The sequence below is a fragment of the Jaculus jaculus genome, chromosome 7, assembly GCF_020740685.1.
Source record: "Jaculus jaculus isolate mJacJac1 chromosome 7, mJacJac1.mat.Y.cur, whole genome shotgun sequence".
Taxonomy (NCBI): Eukaryota; Metazoa; Chordata; class Mammalia; order Rodentia; family Dipodidae; genus Jaculus; species Jaculus jaculus.
The window spans coordinates 74665130-74672379 of record NC_059108.1 but is presented as its reverse complement, the minus strand read 5'-3'; positions in this window follow the sequence as shown (position 1 = coordinate 74672379).

Genomic DNA, 7250 nt, shown 5'->3' with positions numbered 1-7250 from the left:
TCTAAAAGGAGTCATTGTAAAAACCCACTATGATCATATTCCATGCAAAACAAAAGTATCAGTATAAAATAATTTCTCTGTGTCTATGGTGTGTGTCCCCCTGTTGCAATCACATTAAATACTTGCCTTAGCAGTTGTTCAGATTCTTGCTCTCTCTCCCATTCCAAATAATTCCACAAAGGAAAATACTTTGAATAGATAAGTTGAGGACAAAAGTTTATGGAATGTAATTCTTCCAGAAATAAGAATTTTTATTCTCCACCTAAAAACAGCTGACATTGCATGAAAGTTAGAATCATAAAAATAAAACACAGTTCATACCCTTCATTTTCCTACACTTGAAGCAAACGAGAAGTCCTCCCAGTTGTTATGGCAGCTAACATTACTGGTTTTAACTCTTAGCCTTAAAGTATCTCTTCAGTTTTCAGATTGAAACAATTTAATTTAAGATGCTGCATATCACAATCAAATTTCAAGATGAAAAAATATAGTCTTTCTTTGAACTTTTATTTGACTATGATTATCTAATTATAGATCCATAAAACCAACTCTCAATCTAAGATTCTTGAAGTGGCTTCATTTTCTACTTTCAAAACTAAGATTCTTCTGAGTCGAACTTTGACTTCCTTTGCTATTGACTCAAATATCTTAAAATTTCATCATCCTTCCCAAGTTTCTACACCTTTCTCTCTAAAGAAATCATTCTTTTACTTCCTTCATGATTGCATTTTACCTGCTGAAAGATGTGTCATTATTTCAGACCTTAAACTTGCTATATTGCACATCAGCACCTTACAGGAGATAATGATCCCTCTGGTCTTTGTTATGCCTTGATGCCCGTCCTCTGAATATTGGACACTTCCTCTGGAAGTAATATTGCACTCATTGATGTAAGCATAAAGACATACTTGTACCTTGTGTGTTCCTCTAGCTTTCCTCCAGCAGTTGTTCTATTCATTCCTCCATTAAAGATTCTTATTTTGAAAAAAATAATTATGTGGTTTGGGCTTTATATTTTTATTTATCTATTTGATACACACAGAGAAAGAGGGAGAAAGTGAGAGAGAGAGAGTGAGTATGGGAATGCCAGTGCCTCTGACCACTGCAATTAAACTACTGATGCATGCACAACTTTGTGCATATGGCTTTATGTGGTTTCTAGGGAATTGAACCAGGGACATCAGGCTTTGCAAACAAGCACCTTTTAGCCATTGAGCCATCTTTCACATGTGGGTTTCTCTTAAATCATTTATTTATTTATTTATTTATTTATTTATTTATTTATTTATTTATTTATGGGACAAAGAGACAGAGTGAAAAAGAGAGAATGAGTGCACCAGGGCCTCCAGCCACTGTAAAGAAACCCCAGACCTTTTACTACCTTGTCATCTGGCTTGTATGGGTCCCAGGGGATCAAATCTGGGTCCTTCAGCTTTGGACAAAAGCACCTTAACTGCTAAACCATCTCTCCAGCCCTGATTTATGGTTTGTAAGACAAAATTTTATGTGGTACACATTGGCCCTGAACTCTTAATCCTTCTGCTTCTCCCTCCCAAGTATGGTTAAATGGGAATAACTGGATTCCTTGTCATACCAGTATGATATGCCAACACACTGATAATTTTGGTATGGCCTAAGTTCTTTTTTATCCCCCAAGGTAGGGACTTACTCTAGCTCAGGCTGACCTGAGATTCTGGAATTTACTACGTAGTCTCAGGGTGTCCTTGAACTCATGGTGATCCTTCTACTTCTGCCTCCCAAGTGCTAGGATTAAAGGTGTACACCACCACACCCAGCTCCAAGTTCTTTTCTTATAAACTTGACAAATGAAATCTGCACATCAGAGCATAAAGTTCAGAAATATTTTGTTCTAATTTCCACCTTTAGCAGGGAAAGCTTTAAGAGGAGACCTTAATGGAAAAGAAGAATATATAGCTCTTTCCCAAAGACACAAGAGGGGATGTTGTAGTTACCTTCTTGTTGCTAGGACAAAAGCCTGATCAAAAGATGTTGGTTGTGGGTAAGTTTTTATTTTGGATCACAGTATCAAGGGGAAGCTCTATGATGGCAGTGGGGAAGATATTGGAGCAGAGGCTGGGTATAACCTATTCACCACAGTAGGTTAAAAATAGCAGGAGGAGAGTGAGCAGAACTCTAGCAAGGGGAGCTGATTTTAATACTACCCAGAAGTCTACCCAAAGAAGATAACCCTCCAATAAGGGTCCACCTCTCCAACTGGGGGACATCTGATTCAAACCACCAAAGGGATATAAGAAGCACAGAAATTAAAAGAGGAGGGAATGCACAGTTCTTGCCTAGGGAGACAAGATGGGATTTGAGAAGCCGACCTAGAGACTTGAGTTATTTCTTTTTTAAATTACATATGGACATATTTTGTATGGAAATAACACATGTTGGTACCATCCTTTCCCTCATCCCTGCCTGTTTTCTGAAAAGGACTTCCATGTTGGGGTTTCAGGCCAATTCCATGGGGATTGTGGGTCATGCATTATGTGGGGGAGAGTCAGTTATGGGGAAGAGGCAATGTCTCTGGTCAAATTGTCCCAACTTGTTGCTCTGACATTCTTTCTGCCCCCTCTTCCACAAAATTCCCTGAGCCATGCTGGGAGCACTTTAAGTTTAGTTCATTGATGGCAATCTAGAAGCCTCTGGCTCTCTAGTGTGGTGGGTGTTGAGTGTCCTCAGTATCTATCTCTATCACCCTTGTACTGATATCCGATTTACTGAGAAATCAGCACTATTGTTCCTTTCCCTAATGCCTCTGTCATTTCAGCTGGGGCCAGGGTGGAATGTGCTGGGTCATTTATCTCCTCACGTCCAGCTTCCATCTGAAAAAGTGAAGCAGATTCTCCAAATGAGAATGAAGTCAACACCAGTTAAATGGGATAAGCATTATTAATTTAGATGGAAATTAAAGGTTATAGACTGTCTTATAGCTCAGGGTTAGTAGAAGCTTGACAATGGAAATCAGAATCATTATCTAGATATAATTCCAACTTGTTTCCCAGTTCCAGGTATGGTTTCCTTTATACTGAGTGGCTCCCTTAGCCAATCAAAATACAGTTGGTTACCCACCATGGCTGTGTGCCACTATTACACCACATCAGGTTGTTTGCTTCTGAATCACCTTAGACTTTGAGATTTTTGGGCAGATGTTGGTCACTTTCTCCCGGTAGATCATGGAGTGCCTTCCAGGACTAGACAGGCTAACTCTCTGGAGACTGGCTCTCCTCCAGATTCCATCCAGGTCTCTCCATGGTCCATACCGACAGCTTATGGTGTCTTCAGTAGTAGGGTCTTACCACTTACCTCTGGTGGGTAATTAAGTGCTCTGACAGAAGTCTGTATTGTTTGTTTTGGGAGATCTAGTAGGTTTCTCTGATCAACAGCTCATTGTGGATGTAGACCACATCCTGGTATAGGAAATGACAGGTCAGCACCAAGGAAAAATAAAAAAAGAAAAAGACAGAGAAGAAACAGAAACAGGAGAAATTTGAGGTTAGGTTTCATCTCACCCTCTCCAGGCCCTTTGATTCAGGTGCTCTGCCTAAGGTCCTCTTGATGGTTCAACTTTTTAGTCTGACTACCAGAATATAGGATTCTATGGTACCAATTCAATTTGGGTTCATTTTTGTGTTCTTCCCCACCACCCTTACCCTTACCCTTCCCCCTAGCCCTACCTCCCTGTTGTCAAAGCCTCAAGGTGCTATTCAGGTATGTTAGCAACTAAGGCTGGTCCAGGTTAGGACCACAGATGAGTGAGACCATATGACAGTTGCCTTTCTCAAATCAGTATGAGTTCACTTAGAATGATCTGTTCCAAGTGTGACCATTTTTCTACAAATTTCATAGTGTCATATTTTCTTGCTACAGAATAGAATTCCATCATGTTGATATACCACATCTTGGTTATCCATTCATCCAATGATGGGCAGTTGGGTTGCTTCCAGTTTTTAGCTATTATGAAGTGAGCTGCTATAATCATGATTGAACAAATATCGCTGAACGGAAATGTAGAGCTTTTGGGGTAAATGCTCAGTAAGGGAATAACAAGATTTGCTGGTAACTCCATATTCATGCTTTTCAAGAGTCTTCATATTGATTTCCATAGTATTGTACCAGCTTATATTCACAACAAAAGGGAATGAGTGTTCCTATTTCTAATCCTCCTCACCAACATTTATTTTCATTAGATTTTTAAAAAACATTTCTTTTTATTTATTTATTAGAGAGAAAGAGAGAGAGAGAGAGTTGTGCCAAGGTCTCTAGCCACTGAAAACAAACTCCAGATGCATGTGACAGCTTGTGCATCTGGCTTACATGGGTCCCTGAGAGTTGAAGTGGGATCCTTTGGTTTTGCAGACAAGTGCCTTAACTGCTAAGTCATCTCTCCAGCCCTTCATTTTATTTTTTTAAGGTTTGCTATCCCTAGTGGGATAAGTTGTAATCTCACAGTTGTTTTAATTTGCATTTCCCTAATGGTTAGGGATGTTGGTTAGGGATGTTTTCTCTGCTCCACTTTTGGAGTGGGTTGTTTGACTTTTTATTATTTCGTTTTTTGAGTTCTTTATAGATTATAGATATTAGGCCTTGGTCAATGGTATGCCTCACAAAGATTTTCTCCCATTCAGTGGGCAGTCTATTGGTTCTGATTATGGTATTTTTGTCTATGCAGAAGATTTTTAGCTTCATGAGACCTCATTGGTTGAGTGCTTGTTTAATTTCCTGGGCTACTGTAGTTTATTCAGGAAGTATTTTCCAAGTCCTATATCAGGGAGAGAGCCTCCTATTTTTTTCTTCCAGTAGTTGAAGGGTTTCAGGACATTTCCTGATTTCAGGTCAACATGCCAGCATAAGAACAATGCCAAAGCAGATTAGGGGAGAAAAACAAATGGACAAACAACACACACACACATACACACACACACAAACAACCTAGCAAAATAAACTCTTCTACTAAAAAGTGAGGTATATAAGAAATTATCAACTGCATCAGAGAAGTAGGAGAGATCAAGAAGCAGTTTCAGCAGCTTCAACACCAGGTTCATGCAGCAGCAGCAACTAGGCTCGGCCTGAGCCACAGGAAAAGCCAGGTGAGGGGATTTTTCAACTCACATCAGCCTCCTTCCAAACTCAAGAAATGTGAAGCAGGGACCAATGGTATGACTCCTGAGGAAGAGAAATGTGAGGACCAGCAGGAGAACTTCAGCCACCATCAATAGAATCCCTTCCACCCACCACCACTGCAAGTGGCAGAAAGCACCAGAGACCTGGGGAAGGGAACTCACCTATGCAGCATCTAGCACAGGCTATCAGAGCAGTTACCCACTAACCCAGCCAGCCTTCCTGAGTCTACTGCACAGCAAAGTAACCCAAGTGGGCATGTAGCATAGCTGATACCAAAGCCATCCCAAAAGGTAACTGGGATTGCACCATGTCAGTACCTGCCAAAGAAGCCTGGCATATAGGCTTGCATTGGAAGTGCTAATTGCACCTTCCATATAAGGGTAAATTATATGTTAAATCTGATGGATGGCTGGATTTGCCATTCTTACATAAGTTATATTTTGGGCTTGTCACTTCTTGCTTCCTGATTTATAGTGCCTTTGTCTCCTCTTCTGTCATTTGCTGGGGAAGTGTTTTACCTAGTCACAAACTGACCTTGTAACACTCTACAGACCAGAAAGCTCAGCCTCCCAGTTGATATGATTAAGGGTGTGGGGAAACACACATCCTTAAGACTGTGACTTTGTTAGAGGATCTGTTTGTCATAATACTTACTCTTGCATAACTACTCTGTGCTTTTTCATTTAATGTGTATGAATGTGTATATTGTTTAGTTCAATTTTAGAATTTTACTGTATTTTGTTCCACCCAGCCTACTAGAATACTCTCACAGCAGGCAAACCCCATGCCTAGGGCCACTTTTGTGGTGACTCTGAGGTTCTTAAGAGCCACATGTAGCACTTTCAGCTCCAACCCTCCAGATACATAACATCAGATTGACTGATACATCTAATAATACTGCAGATAATTAGAAAACCCACACATTATATTAATCCTAGATGCAAAAATATCTACATTATAATACAAGAAACACACACAAAAAAAATACAAATCCACCAAAAAGTGTTAATTCATCAGAAATGAACTCCAATGACACTAATTTAGAGGAAATGCCTGAGAAATATTTCAAAAATGTGATTATAAATATGCTCTAAGAAATCAAAGAGGAAAACCAAGAAATCAAAGAAGACACAGGAAAACAATTTAATTAAATAAGGAGATCAATACAAGTCATGAATAAGGAAATAGAAATAATAAAGAAAAACCAGTCAGAAATACTAGCAATGAAAAGCTCAGCCAGACAAATAAATATATATATATATAGAAAATCTCACCAGTAGAATGGATGAAAGAGAGAACAGAATATCTAACATCGAAGACCAGGTAACATATCTAATACAGTGCAACAAAGAGAAAGAATAACTAATAAGAAGGTGTGAATGGGAATTTCAAGATATCCAGGACACAATGAAAATAACAACATAGGAATTCAGAGTATAGTAAAAGAATTTTACTCCAAAGTCATGGTAGTTGTTTTCAAAGAACATCATAGAAGAAAATGTCCCCTAAATTGGGAAAGTGATGCCAATGAAGATACTAGAAACCTTTAGAACACCAAACAGACAACACCTGGAATGAACTTCTCTTAGCCATATTATAATTAAACTACCAAACACACGAACCAAACAAAATATATTGAAATCAATTAGAGAGAAAACTCAAATCACATAGAAAGGCAAGCCCATCAGGGTCACAGCAGATTACTCAACACAAATGTTAAAAGCAAGAAGGGCTTGGAGTGATGTATTACCAAGGTTACTTTATCCTACAAAGCTATCCATTTAAATAGATGATAAATAAGGACATCCCACAAAAAAAGCAGGCTAAAGGAATATAGAAACACTAAGCCAGCTCTACAGAATATACTTGAAAGGATCCTCCATGCTAAAGAGAGAGAAAAGCATGCACATAAAAAACTGGAAAAAAAAAAAAAACATACTCAATTACAAGTTAATAGAGAGCAAAGGTAAAACTGGAAGAACTACAAAACAAGAAAAATGGCAAAAATAAATACACACCTTTCAATAATAACACTTAATATCAATGGCCTCAATGCCCCAACCCAAAGACACAGGTTTGTAGACTGGGCTAAAAAACATGAT